We start from the raw sequence: 15,938 nt of genomic DNA, 5'->3' as shown, positions 1-15,938 counted from the left end.
GATTCAAGTGTTGCATTCCTGGGAAAGGGAGGAGAGGTGGGAGGCAGCTTTGTATCTCACCCTGCTTCATTTGCTCTATCAAGCTGCAGGTAACCTCAGGGCTTCTGGAAGCTTTGGCTGTCTGTCAAAACAAACCAGAGGCACAGAAAAACAACAGCTTTCAACACTCAGTCCAGTGCAATTTTAGGGTGTAAAATTCTAGTGTTATTCCTAAAAAAAAAAGACACAAAGCCTATCCCCCCATAAAACTTACCTCAGCAGCATTGGTGTTTTTATGTCACAAAGGTTGGTTGAAGGAGATGGAGGGGGATGATTGCCCCAGGAAGTGAGGGGGAAGCAAAAGTAGAGAAGGATGCTCTGCCAGAGGTTCTGCTGCTACTTGCTCACAATGTTGGTGCTTAGATATTGGCTCCAGGTGCCTTGGGGAGGGTGATGCTCATCACTGGCTCCTTTACCTGTCTCCTTTTTGATCCCTTCTCTCCTTGCTCTCTGCAGCCCCAGTGTGCTTTGATTCCTCCTGCAGTCTGTGCTTTTGCCACTTGTCACCTCCCCACACTGCCACTGGCTCCACTCTCTCCTTCCTGCCCTGCTCCTTACATCCCTGCTGGATTTTCAGCACACTGCTGGGGCTGAGACAAAGTGGCAATGCAGCAGAGAGCAGGCTTTCATCCCTGCTGCTGTGTGCTGCCAGGGAGGCGTGAAGAACAAACACACAAATGCACACAAACACGCACACACACACAAACACATACACACACCTAAACACACAAACGCACACAAACACACACATACACACACCTAAACACCCCCACACACACAATGTGTGTGCACACACATGCACACACATAAACACACACAAACAGAAACACACACACACACACAAACACACATACACATAAACACACACAAACACATACATACACACACACAAACACACAAACACACACACACAAACACACACAAACACATACATACACACACACAAACACACAAACACACACACACAAACACACATACACATAAACACACACACAAACACATATACACATAAACACACACATACACACACAAACACACAAATTCACACACACACACACAAACACACAAATGCACAAACACACACACACAAATGCACAAACACGCACATAAACACACACACAGACACACACACATGTGAAATGGTCCTGCTGCTCTCTGCTCCTGCCCTGCTGGCACTGATGCTTCGCACAGACAGACAGACAGCTCTGCAGAAGGCTCTGCTCATCTCTGCTGCATGGGGCTAGCACCCAGGGTGTCCAAGGAGTGAGATGAACACTGCACACCCCTCTGCAGACACACAGGTAATGGCAAAAGGCATCTACTGTAGTGACAACCCTACCTAATTTCAAGGCTCAGCTCCAAAGTGTTGTGTCACAACGTTTTAGCAAAGTAATTTGTTAAACACTTTGTTTTAAAAGGCCAGAATCATGTAAATCCCCTGAGCCTGGTTTTCCGAAATGCCTGCTTCTGCAGGAACTATTTTAGAATATAGTAACCTATCCTGACAAAGACCTCCAGCATGGAAAATTTCAACTGTATAATGCTTTGTAAGCAAAATCATAGCCAGCTGAAAAGAGCTGTGTGCTGGCAAATGCCAAGGAGCCTTAATTTAGGAATCATTTTTTGCACAGACATTCAGCTCAACAGAAAAGGGAGTCCAACTGCCAACAAGTGTATTGGTTTGGACAAGGGAGTGGAAAACATTTTTTCTTTCATTTACTATACTTTGAGATGTCCTTTCAGGATGCATACATACATCTGGTTTTTCTTGTCTTCAATAGGTAGTTTTATAAAATCTGTCAGAGGCATATACTTTTGTCCATCTTTTAACATTGTAAAGTTGTTCGCAGTATTGCCTTAGAATCGCCTTAGTTCAGTGATCTTTTCAAGCACTGATTAGCTGCCAAACAATCCGTGTTTGAAAGACTCTGTACCTGATTCTTTTCTCCTTTACACTTTTTTTCTCTTGACATCAGCTTATTTCACTGGAGCTAATGAAGCAGCTAACTCCCTGAAGGTTTGCTATGAGTAGAAATATATATATATTCATACACATATATATATATATATATATGAATATGTATATATCTATAGAGTGGAATTATGTAGAATAGGAATGAAATCCTAGTACCTGGTGGGTTTTGGTTTCAATTGATCTTGTGTACATGTGCTGAGATTACCAGTCTCCTGAAGTATACTTGTAAGCACCTATTCCCTAAATAATACCTTCTTTACACCTGCAAATATTCTTTAGAGTGCTGTGTGACTTTGCTGTTGTAAATTTTGCTGTCTCCATCAGAGAGAAGATCAGAACAAAAAACTCGTTATAAAAAAAATTAAATATTTTATTTCAGTTTTTTAGGCAGTACAGTTCCAAATATTAACTCAGTTGAGCTTCATAACAAGGCTTAGACTGGTGCTGAATTAAAAAGCAATGAAATGGTATAATTTTTCAGTCACCTTTCCAAAGGATTCCTTTTAAGTCCTCTTAGATAAATGAATTTGGTGGTCTGCCATCTTAATTTCTTCCATGACTTTGCTTCTGTCTTTTGTCTCCATCTGTTCATCACAAGCTGAACACTTCTTACTTTGACATCCTTTCAAACTACCATCATTTTTCTTGAGGAACTTTTGCTCACTGTTTTGCCACCCTTTCTGACCTTCACCAAACCCATAACATACTTTATTTTCTTCGCTTTGGCTGTTATCTGTTGGTGAATTTTCTTGGCTTTGGCTGTTCTCTGTATCCTCTTCCTACCTTACCAAATTAATGTTATTTCTTGCTAGATCAAGTAGGGTTCAGAGCCCTTGCTGACTCCTTGTTTTTCTAGAGACTCAAACAAGAGTCCTCTACAGACATTCTATTTCGAAACTGATCCTGGAAGTTTTTAAGATTAATGTAGGGTCCTTTTCATGGTTCCCTCAACAAATGCAGTACTTCTGACTAGGCTGCTTTGATTATATCTGATAACCATCCCCAGCTCACCTTCAGTGAAATCCCAAGCTGCCCTGGCTGCAGCTGGCAGAATGTGATAGAGGTGACAAAACTAATTTCCACAGAGGTGAAGCAAGCAGCGACAGGGACCCCTGAATAGTGATACCATTATTTCCCTCCCTCAGCCAAGGAAACAAAAGAGAATGCTGCAGCTGGGCACTGCAGTGTGTATCCATAGACAGTGGATATTGCCTTGCATACTCCTTTCAATATTTCTTTTTACAGAGGGGTATTTTGTGCTCCTCTGATATTTCTTGTGACTAGACCTCAGAGATGAATGCCAGCCACTCTGGCAGTCAAATGTCTACTACACATCTTGCTTCATGTGTGTGTGGATAAATCCAGCTTCTCTGCAAAGCATCGGTGTTCCACACATCAGCAGTATTTTATTTTAAATATTTCTGCTGTTAAAAAAACCTTGTTGCACTCCCTTCCAAAAGCATCTGGGAGCTGACCCTCATGGCATGGTATGAATCCAGTTCAGTGCCAGCTCACCTCCTGGGGACATCTGCATGTCCCTTCTCCCATCACCAGCTCTGCAGTGAGATGTGCCCATTCTAACAGTCAAGGTCTGTGTTTCAGAAACATTAATGGCTGGGGATATACCACATACTGTACTTTAGCAAGCCTGTATTTTAATGAACAGCTATTTTCTGACAGCACAAGAGAGACTGTGGGAGTTTCAATATCTAGGAATGTTGGGGAGTGAAACCTGAAGCAGAACTTGGCAGCCTGCAAATTATTTATTACCTAGGAGCCAAAGAAGTGTAGGCTGGACTTCCATTGAATCACTGTGGCCTGGAGATAAAGTCCTGCCTGCTTCCTTGGCCTTTGCCAGACCCCCTCTGCCTAGAGAGGGTTGGGACCCCCGGTCCTTTGTGGGGAGAGCCTTTCTCTGGGGAGTGTACCTGGGCCTTAAAAGCTTTTCCTGCAAAATTCTCATTTTATTTTCCTTATCGGTGAAAACTGCTAACAAAGACACTTTGATTTGTCCTCATGGAATAACTTCAGTCAACCTTCCCAAGGAGGCTGCTGTTGCAATTTGTGATTGAAGTGATTTATGATTCTAGCTCATCCTGGTCTGTCTGAACTAGAACATCTGTGGGATTTGAAAGGGAAGCACTGTTTGTGAATGACTTGAAGGATATATGGTAACCTGACTGTAATCTTTAGGATAAAACATGTCTGCATCACTTCAAGTTCTCAGGCCAGATCCCAAGTTTGCATGTTCCTTCTGGAATAAAGCCTGGGTCAGGTCCTTCCCAAAGCTGTGTTTCAGCACTGTTTATTGCAACATCAAACTTGGGGACCGACATTGTTTGTCTCATGTTGGTTGAAGAAGTAGTTATAGGAAATCTGAAGCAACTTTACTTCCCGAGGATTCCACACAGAGAATGTCAGATTTGGAGCTTTCCAAAGAAGCTGCCACCTTAAAATAGACCGTGAGAATTCCTATTGTTCAGGTGACATAATGAGGCTGAGGTGCAAATGCACAGGGAAGCAGTAGCTGGTATGTTTTGACTGGTTTTTTGCCTTTTTTTCTTGACATCTCTCTCTCTGTGTGTCTCTTTCTACCCCCTTTCCTTAATAATAGATTTTATGGGGAAGAATAGAGGAAGATGGGGGCCAGCTTCTGGCTGGAGAAGTTGGGATGTACAGCCTGCACAGAGGGTGAATGTGGCCAAAAGCCTACATCTGACAGGAACTGATCTAGACATTTCCTCCCACCCTGCAGGGGGCTGCACTGCGGTATCAAGCACTGGTGCATCAAGCACTGGTGCCTCCCTAGATCCCCCTCCCCCTGTCCCAAAGGAGGAGAGGAGGAACAAGCAGAAGTTAACAGCTGGTGGCCAACACCTTCACTGTAGAGGCAGAAGCACTGAACTGAAGTGTGGATATGTTCTGGTATCCAGCAGCAAGCCTGCCAGGGCTCCAGAAACATTTGGACAACATTCTCAGGCACATGATTTTTTAGGAGTCCCATGCAGAGTCAGGAGCTGATGATCCTTGCAAGTCCCTCCCAACTCAGCATATTCTCTGATCTTTGCAGACCATAAGCATTACACTGTGGGGAGAGGGAGATGCTCTGTGTGTCATCCCACCAGCAAGGAGGAGGAGCACAGGAAAACATACGGTCAATCTTCATTGAATCCAGGACACTCTCACAGATGGCCTGGGTGAATCAGCAGTTACTAATGCTGGGCTATATTTTTTTTGCTGAGAAATCCTACTGGCATCTAGAGGGTGGTGGTACAGCCTTGGGAATGAAGAGGCCCAGCCTATGTCCACTGCTGCCACCAGCTTTGCCCTATACCCCCTTTTCCCTACATGGTCATTTCACTTTCTGTCTTTCAAGTTACCACCACTCTGTGTGAAATTAGAGGGCTGTGAAAGATGTAGAAGTTGTCTGTCAAAAGTACTATTTTGTCAACTAAAGAAGCCATGGCAACGTAAAGCTACAGCACGGTTTCCATCACAAGACTAACTTGAGTCAGTCACTGCCTTTGAAACATCTGTGGTGCAGGCTAAAAGTAGACTTTTCTACCAGAATTGAAGGACATTGAAGGAGTCACAAAAATAGGGTGAGGAAAAGAGGATTACCACATGAAGGGGGTTGGGGGTGGAGGGGCTCGGGAACAAAGGAGTGCAACAAATGCCTCAAAGTTTCCCTGCTTTTATTGGTGCTACTCTTTTTCAGCTAGACTGACGAGTTTACAGGATATGTTGAATGGTGACCTAGCAAGTGGAACCACTGTTGAGACTCTCGTTGCTAAGATTCTTAATAATAATGATGCTCCTGCTAGGAATTACCTGCAGCTGGGGAGTTATACCACTGCTTACTTCTGTAGGGACTGGGAAGTTGTAGGAGCTGTACCTGAGGGTTTTTCCAGATGTGTACCAGTTGCTATTTTGCCTTTGTCCTATGTTATGCTAACGTCTATCCTCCCTGCATTCCTCCTCATTCTAGGAATGAGGAGGAGACTATCTGGAGACTGAAAATGTGAGAGCACAATAACAAGTAGATATTTTACCTGCAAAAATATGTCCTAGAAGGACAAAATTGCTTCTCTATGAGAAAGAGTTGAGATATCTGAAAGAGCTGAGATCTAGCAGCTAATATTTTGGAATAACTTTGCAATGTGACAAACAAAACAGGCCAGTTTGAGGCCTGCCTGTACTACAGTAGCTGCCCTTGGACACATCACAGTTATTTGGATGGGTAAACTGTTTTTTACTAAAGAAAAACATTTCTCCAATGTTTTCCCTTTAATACCTCTGAGTACTTTAATAGGCTTGGGAGATGCTGGGGAACAATCAACACAGAATCTGTTCTGTGAATTTCACAGCATTTATTTTTATGAATGTAAACTTTCCTTACTCCCTTTTTATTCACATGTCAAAAGGGTAAGAAAAAGAAGACAAAGGGAAAGGCTGAGGCATATACAAAATATTTTTATCTATCATTTTTGCCAAAGAAAAGGAGAATTGCCATTGCATGTAAATAATCTTTTTTCCCCTTGCTCATTCTAGACACACTGTCACCAGTTCAGTGTAATTAGGCATATGGTACTGAAACGATTTATATGTCAGACCCAAGGGACAATATGTGTTTCACTGTTATTAGGCAGAAAGTACTGAAATGGTTTACATTTCAGACCTAACTGAAAATGCTGTAATTGTACCATTACTTTAACAGATTGCTTTGATGTTGATTTGAAATTTGGACAATATTACTTCAGATTATGTAGTCAAAGGCCACCTTAAATAATGAACAAGAAGACAGGAAGAGAGTTAATGTTTTAAGGGTCAGGTGTGCAGGGGTGCTTTTAAGATGTGCCAGAAAGCTGAATCCCAAGGCCAGGAAGGCAACCTGGCACACAGAAGGTTTTGGATGATTAAACAAATTGATGACTGATGTAATTAGGAGGAGTTTTAAAGCCCCCTTTAAAAGAAATTAAGGGCCTACAGTGTTGGTAGGAGATCACTGTCTGAGGGATGCAGTGCCCAGAAGAAGGAGGAGAGGTTTGTGTGCAGCCTTGAAGGAGGATGGGGCATCACTGTGGTTCCTGAGCACAAGTGTGACTGTGCCAGGCTCTCTGGACTCAGTGCTCACACAGTCACATGAACTAGCTGCTGCTGTTCCAGAGCTTGACTTGTGCAGTCTAGGGACAGGTTTGCAGGGGTGCAGTGAGCACAGAGACAAATGAGTTGTATGGGTACATGCTTGCTCTTAAAATCAGGTTTTGCTGTTCTCAGACTAGTTGATTTTGTAAATACTGACCTTGCCAGTTTTGGTTCCTTGTCCAGGTACAGCAGTGCTTGTAGATGCTCCTGTGAGAAGGAAATTTCTTCTTGTTTTTGCAATTTTTTGAATTAAAATCTCCTGGCTTCCCTTCCCCCAAAATGTATTCTGTTGTGTCCATAAGGAGGGTATGTAGCCTTGGCTGGTGGCTCACCTCTTCATCACCCCTGGGACATTAACCTGTGATGAAACTCCACTGATGCAGAGCTCAGGGAAACTGTGTTGTGGACCCTGAATGAGAAGACATGTAAAAGTCAATGCCAAGGTAAAGCAAATCCTTTCAAATCCCCTTCTTGACAGGCAAGAGTCTGAGTAGTAGCCCGATGGACATGAACAGTCTCTGGGCATGGCTGGTGGGCTGTGGCTCTCAGTGCTGTACAGGCTGCACCATGCAGTGCTCCAGGGTGACTCTCCTGAGGGCTGGTGGCAACAGCAGGGACTAAGCTGGCTCACAGTGGGGAGTCAGGAATTTTGTTTGAAAGTATTTATGCAGGTGAGTGTCAGATATGTGGTGCTGCAGCTGTCTCACAGAGTGAAGTCTGTATCACCCATCTTCCTGAGGGATAACCCCCCATCATAGCTGCCAGCAGCTCTGTGTTTCCATTTAATGGGCAGTGTCCCTGCACTGTTGATTGCCATGAAGAGCTTCTGGAGGACTGTAGAAGTAGAAATAGTCGGGTGTAAGTAGCTCCCTGACTGAACCTTCACCCTGTCTCCTGCAGCAGTAATCACTGTGTAACCTCTGTGATAAACCAGGTCCTGTGCTGAGGAAAGAATCCAGCCTGGCCATGAGAGGTCTGGCAGCCCTGTGTGTATGACAGATATGTATAATTCATACCTCACTATTTGTTTTTCACACAGCATCTCTGAGGGAGTGTAAAACTTCTATCCACTCTGCAAACAGTGCTCACAGCAGCAGAACCTGTTTCCCTCCCGTAGCTTTTGTAAATCAATGGCTGCTCTTCTGACCTGACCCAGATTTGTACTCCAGTTATTCCCTGGTGGGATGAAGGAATCAGCAGCTTGCTCTGTGTTTGAACAACATTGTACACATCCTAAAATACCTGAGATATTATGCTCTGTACACAGGCTGCTAGTGTCACAGAAGGGGCTTGTGCACACTGGTTTTCAGTATCTGTGATGCTGTGCTTTGGAAATTGGGCATTTCAATGAATTACCTGCACTGTGAGCAGAGAAATCATTTAATCATTTGTTGAGCAACTGGCAGCACTGCAGAGAAAAGCCAAGGAAGGCCTGGGCTTGGTGGTGTAGCCTGGAAAGACAACGAAGTGTGGCATTTCACTAGACCCAATTCTCTGAAGTTACCTTTGGATGCTCATCTTTCTCTCCATCATTATTTCAGCTTAGAAAATACTTCCCTTGTGGAAGCCAATGTTGCTTTACCACTACTTTTGCCATTTATGTTGGCTAGAGAAACACAGCTGAGAAGACATTTAATTTGTTGTTAGTTTACTTAAAAGTTTTGCCAGTGTGCTTAGATAGTACTCAATTACATCCATTACAATGATGCTAAAAATGATAAACAATATTATCTAGACTATTAGAGAGAAAAGGTCAAAACTAACACATAAGAGCACTTTAGGTGCTGCAGCTTTCCCCGGGCTTTGTTCAGCCCTCCACTCCCAGGGTACCAGATTCAGAGTCACTGTCTGTCCCCCAGGAGACAGGGCAGGGCTGCAGTGTAATGGGTCCAGCAAGTCCTTTGCTCCAGCAGCACAGTGACTGCAGTGCGAGGATGGTCATGGTGATTCTGCCTCCTCCTCCTCTGCCAGTGTCCACCCGGGGCTGCTTTTACCCCATCTTCAAGGTTCTCCTTGCAGTGATCCTCGGTCCTCAGAGCTGGGCACATTGCCCTGATCCAGGCAGAGTTGTGCACACCTTGCAGAGCTGATCCTGGCCCTCCTGGCTGTGTGAGTGATGTTTCCCAGCCCCAAGGTCTGCTCCTCTGCTGATGCAGCGGCTGCCTGGGGGGGAGCAACTCATAGAGCTGAGACTGCTGGGTCCCTGCATGTCCCAACCAAAGCAAGGTTCACAAACCTCTCTCTTGGGTTTTGCAACCTTAGTAGATGGCCTGTGGCATGTTTCTGGCAGTGGCCAGGCTGTGTTCCATGGGCTATAGGCAAACAGACCCCTTCTGCCACCCCTTGGGCATGAGCTGTCACACGAGTCCAGCAAGGACATTGCAAACCCTCCTGTGGCTCAAGGCTCCTCACCAGGACCGAGCTGTTGATCTTCTTGGAGGCATTTGCTCTTTCCTACCTGGTCTTGCCTCGTGTGGATCTGAGGGTGGCCTGTAGCTCTTGACTTTGGTGCATGGCTGCCACTTGGATTTACATAATATTTTATTTCATAGCCAGTTTAATAGTTTACACAACTAGGTGAATTCTTGCAATTCCCAGGATTATACTTCCAGAGTTGACAACCTAGTTAAAAATTTCAGTAGGTGATGGGAGTGCCAAAAGGAAGGATTTACTCCTAGTATGATGGCCAGCATATTTCATTGCTGTTGTGGTAAGAGCAACAGTTTTTGTGCTCTTTTTTTTGTGACATACTGCAAACCTTGCTTTGGTATCTGTGAGACTACAAAAATTATAGGTAGATGCTGTAATCTGCAACAACTGATCAAAACCTAGCCCAAATGTACACAGTTTGAAAGTTTCTTTCTTCAGTATGCAGTTTAAAAGTTTCTAGCAATTTTAGTGTCCCTTCTAAAAATATTGTGTCATTAAAACCATACATTTAAATCAAAGTTACATTAAACAGTCATGCATTACCAGAAAAGTTAGACATGCAGAAATGATTTCTGGATTCTGGACATACACACAAACACAGCTGGAACCCATATAAGTGATTACATTCCCACTGGAAACCAAAGGGTATATTTCATGTTCACCTCTGGCTAGACCCAGTTCTAAACTGATTATCTTCTTGTAAGCAATTTGCACATGTAAGTACTTCTTGCTTGCTGGTGTCCCTCCAGAGAGGCAGCTGGGAGCATTCCACCTTGCTGGGCTGCTTGACATGGCCACTGTGCAGTCCTCATCTCAGGAAACCTCCAGCTGTCAGTGTCTAAAGTCACCTCCTCATCCCCTCCATAACAAAATTAATTTTTTCATCAAACACACTACATGTATCATCCATGTATGTAGTGATTTGATATCCCCATTACTGGGGACCTTTAGCTTTCTACCTATCCCAGCACCATCAATTTATACATTTGTGCTCTAAATCAAACTAAAAATTGTGCAAAGCTACACTAAGTGTATATATTTTTGAAATATAACTCACACATCTAAAAATTTCTAAACTTCATTTATTCATCTTTGCTTCTCATAGTATTTCAAAATACTATGTTTTTCAGCTATGTGTTTCCTGCTTTATTTATACAGGTGCTCTATCAATCAGGATCACTATCAATAAAAGGAGGTATGTCCATACTCATCAAGGGAAACTAGATTTCTCTTATTTGGAGATGGTGACCCCTTTAAAATGGATCAACTTTTTCCTTGTCACCACAGTTTGTTAATTCTTTTTTCTTATTTGAGCTTCAGTAATAGCAACTGTTTTAAAATAAGGATTATTTTCCACACATCTATGCACGTATGATAATAAAGCAAAATAAAAGCAAGAAAGCAAGCACTAAGCATCATGCAATTAATAATATTCATAATTTGGAATCATTAATTATTTTTCTGTGCTACCTATGAAAGACAAAATGGCAAAGATTGTTATGAATAATTATCTCAGTTAAACAAGGTAGAAAATATTTACACCCATAGAACTTCTGATGATATCAAGGATCAAATAAACTGCATATTCACATATTTTTATACAATTTACTAGCTTAACTTTTTAAACAGTTGTTTACCAATCCTCCATCATAATTGCTCCAGCTGGTTCCACCTTATCCCTGTAACAGAAGAACTTTATATTTTAATTTTAAAATATTATATTAATGTGTAAACTTTACCATGATAGGTATTTTTTAATTTTTTTTTACTTCTCTTTTTCTCCACTCTAAGAAAAAAATGCTGGTGTGGACCCACCAACCATACATCACAGATTTAACTTTTTGCTTTCAGAATGAATTCTGTCCCAAGTCAATTAGAATATTTTATTGTTAATAACCATCCCCTCAAAACTTTATAGGTACATACATAATCTGCCACTGTTCCAGCTTGTAACTTTTTAAGCATTGGTAGCAATTAGTTCATATTCCTCTGTTTCCATCCTTTTCCCCCTTTTTTTTTATACCACTCCTAAATTTCTTTGCTGCACGTACATCCACCCACTTATGTGAGAACACACTACTGAATTTAACAATACTAATGCTAAACATGAGCTGCTTCATTTGGTTGGTACCTCTTGAATTTGCTCTGCTAGTACGTCTTGATTTCTCTGCTTTGCCTCTGACAACAGGCAGGTATTAATTTTTTTTTTAATGGTGGGCTTTTTTTCTTTTTGTAAATCCAAACCCTTTTGGATTGCCTACAGAAGACCCAGAAAGAAGATGGTATTCTTTCCTCCTTGCTCCACCCTCAGATGAAGAAGCATTTATTCCATGCTTGGGACTCCTGTAACCTTTCTTGCACAGCCCTTCACACCTGGAGCTCATTCCCAGTCCTACTGCTGCACATCACTGCTCACAAACGCTGCAGCCCAGCTGATATCACAGCTCCAGTATTTTATCAATCCTAACAGCCTTTCTTTTTTTTTTTTCCCCCAAAACTGCTTCTTCTAACTTGGCCTGAGCAGCATTTGATACCCCTGCCCAGAATCAGTGCAGCAAAGTGGGCGCCAGGATGGCTGGGGCAGAGCTCAAGCAGCCTCTGACTTGCTCCTGCTGGAAAAGCCAACTTTTCCTTCTGTGTTTCTCCTGTAAAAATAAGCAAACCCAAAACTCCTTAACACTTTGACTCCTCCTGCATTTCTCTCACCGGAGGAGCCTTCTCAATTTGTCCCAGACACGGTCTGGTGCCCCAGCTTTACATGTGACATCGATGATACTCGAGGGCTCTGCTTCCCATCTCCCAGTGCTCCCAATGTGGGAGCCTTCCCCAATGGTCTGCTTCTGGTGTGACCACGAGCCCGGGGAAGAGGGGGATTGTCTGCCCTAGGCTACGACAGGGAGGGCAGGAGCCCCGGGCTCGCTTCCCCCTGCTCTCCCGCACATCTCCAGCAGGCGGTCCAACAAAACCCTGATGGGAGCGTTATCCCAGCGGGCCATGTTCTCCCCCCGCCTCCGCAGCTCCCTCCATATGTCCACTCGCATCGTGCTTAACTCCCTCCTGGCCAAGGTATTTTGTACCACAAACCGGGGGGCTGCACTGTACTGCCACTGCCTCTTGCCCTGCCACCTTCCCTTCCTCCCTGTTCCCACGAAGGGGTTCTGGGGGGTCACGGCAGCGCTCTGCGGCGCCTCTGGGTCCCGCACATCCCCGCAGTTTTCCCTTCCCCTGCCGCCCCTTCCTCTCCCGGATCCCTCTCTGCCCTCCCTTGCCCAGACGCTCCCTGCCGGTTCCTCTCTCCTTCCCTGGGTGCTCCTGGGTTTGGAGTGGCGAGGAGCTGTGCCGGCGGAGCTCGCTCCCTCTGTGGTAATTCCTTCTGCCTGCGGCTGCACCTGGCAGCTCCCTGCACCTCCCGGCTCCGCTACTCCCCTCTCCCTTTTCCCAGCCACTGGAGCGCTGGTAAGTGAAACACGATTTGCTTTAAGTCTTTCTGGCCTCTCAAAAACCACCTGCGGTGGGCTCGAAGGTTTACCCTCCTCTGTGGAAGGACTGCCATCTGGATTAACCCACTCCTTCCCATCCCAGTGCTCATCATCCCTTTGATGGGGTGTTTTTGTAGGGGCTGTGACAGTCCCATGCTTCACCTCTAATGCAGCTTTTAACTTTTCTATCTCGACCTCACAGGCCCGGTGGTCTGCGCCCCTCTCTTTTAGGGTCTGTAATTTTTGCACCAGTAATTGGATTGTTCCTTGTGCTTCCTCTACAGCTTTTGTACTGATGGCTACTTTTTCCTTCAATGCCTGATTTTCATTCAAAATGGCCTTTTTTTCTTCACACACCTCTTGATACTGGAGAACACTTTGCACTTGTTCCACAACCACAGCTCCTTCACGAGTTTTTCCCTCCTCTAGTTTAAGCTGCTGAGCCTTTATTTCTTCTTTCAGTTTCTTGTTTTCCTCCCTTAGGCTCTGTATTTCTACCTGGGCTGCCTGTTTTTCTTCAGCTAAGCTTTTGGCAACTAACCACACAGCCCATGCTCCTGCACATTTTAAGGATTTTTGGGAGAAGAGTTTACACTTGGTCATCTCTTTTAATTTGGCAAACTCTCGGTCAGCCTGCTGCATACTTCTGCAAGAGTTTGGACCCCAAGGGTTTGCTCCCCACTGAATAACCCAATTTGCCAGCTCTGACATCTTTTTGTCTTCTCTGAAGGTATTTACAGACTTTACAGAAAGATCTGTTTACAAACTTCAGCTCAAACAAGTTAAGAGAAGATGGCAGAGCCTCACCCAAATCTGGGCTTGCTTCTCTGTTGTTTTTCTAGTGTACTTCTTCCCTCCAGAAGGTTTTCTCAACCAAGGAATCTCCTAAGCAGGGATTTCTAATTTATCTTTTCTCACAGGCAAGGCAGAGAGCTTTCATCCCTCTGCCCAAGGAGGGTTAGAGGCATCCCTTGAACATTTCTCTTCCCTAGGCAGAAGGAAGAAGGCTTTCAAACCTGCTGGATTCCCCACTTCAATATTTTCAACTAGTCTGTGTTGCCCCCAAAACTGAGTGCTGTGCTTTCAGCAAGACACTTGAGGTTATGTGAACACAGGGTAGCCTTGTTGCTGGTAGTCTCTGACTGCCACAGGATGTCACCCAAAAAAAGGCTCTCTCAGAAGGGCTGCTCACAAAAATGCCATAAGGGCTCCCCAGAGGGAGGAGGGCTGCTGCCTTCTCCGCCGGTTCTGTGCACCACAGCTTGTGCCTTTACGTGGGCTGGAGAAACACACCTGACACAGGAGAATCTGCTGTTTGACTGCTTTGGAGTTAGAACTCCAAAGCCTGATCAAAGAGTGCTAATCAATCCACCAACAGTGCTGGATAATATTATCTAGATTATTAGAGAAAAAGTATATAAAAGGGAAAAGCAATCCCTTACCAGTATCAAACCCACACCCTCCCTTGACTGCTATGCCTTTCCCCAGTTTGTGCTCACCCCTCCACTGCCTGAGGATGGCTGCAGGCGTCCTGGCACAACTCCTTCACCTCCAAGGAGCGCAGTGCTGATGATGGAACCCCTCTGTCTGCCTCTCCAGGGTGCTGCTGGTGGTGGGATTGTTCCTCCTCCTCTTCTGGAGCCCACCCGGGGCTGCCTGTGCCACCCCTAAGGCTCCCCTGGCCCTGCTCCTCTGCCCCGAGATCTGCTGATGTTGGCGGGCACTGATCCTCCAGGCACAGCTGCGCACACCTGGCAGAGCTGCTCCTCGCCCTCCCTGCTGCCCGTGAGTGGGGTTTGCCAGCCCCAAGGCCGTGTTCCTGTGGCTGCAGCAGCTGTCCCTGGGGGAGTAGCTCACAGCACCGGGCTGTCACTATCACCCTGTGCCAAAGGTTTCAAGGTCCCACTGCCCTCCCCTACCCAATTTTCCTCCTGACTCAGGGAGAGATTGCTGTGCTACTGCTGCTCTGCAAAAATACAGCCAAGACATGCTGCTGGAGGCCTTTTGGCACCCCTTGGACCAGGGGAAGCAAAACTGAGCGCTGATGGGTGAGTCCCTGAGTCCTTAGACAAAGCTCTCCAAAAGCTCCTTGCATGGCAAATCCCGACCAAAACAAGGTTGGCCAACCTCATGGCCAACCTCGTAGCCAACCTCTAGCATAGTTTGTGGGTCATGAGCATGCATTGCACCACCATCACCCTACTGTATTCCCCAAGAGCTCTGTGTTTTGCTACAGCAGCCACAGAAATAGAGGCACAAAGGTCTTGTGCTTCACCCTGACCAAAAAAGACCATCACTGATGGTCCTCAGCATTCTGACCAAGAGCTGCAAGGAAAGCAGTGGGCCTCTGGGGGCTCAATGGGACCATGGGTGATGGCCTGTCCTGCCCTATGGCCAAATAAATCCATCAGGCAGTGCTGGCAGCAAGGGCGATAATTCTGTGCAGAAACAATCCCTCAAATAAGCAAAACCAGAGAAATATTTGAAGTTCAGCAGTTATTAAAACACATAAATCCCTGCTCATAAACCCCACCGTCCCCACAGATTAATGCTTTGAGAGACATCTGAAGCTTTGTAAACTAGAAGAGATAATAGGATTAAAGCTGCAATATGACAAGACAGCTAATTTTTAATTATTTGTAACTCCTTTCTTATTTTGACTTCATCCTGAATATTTAAAAACCTTTCCAAAAGTATTTCACAGGTTTTAATAACAACCTAGTAACTGGATGTGGCATTATAGCAATTTATAATCACCTCCCAAAATGGGGATCTAAATTAATCTTTCTACATCTCATTAGTTTAGCTATCAGAGATCTTTTACAAGATAATTGGCTTTCAGTGGCTTTAATTTAATTTAATTTATTAAT

This window comes from Cinclus cinclus, chromosome 3, assembly GCF_963662255.1.
Source record: "Cinclus cinclus chromosome 3, bCinCin1.1, whole genome shotgun sequence".
In the NCBI taxonomy this organism is placed as follows: Eukaryota; Metazoa; Chordata; class Aves; order Passeriformes; family Cinclidae; genus Cinclus; species Cinclus cinclus.
Note: the sequence above shows the minus strand (reverse complement) of the source record.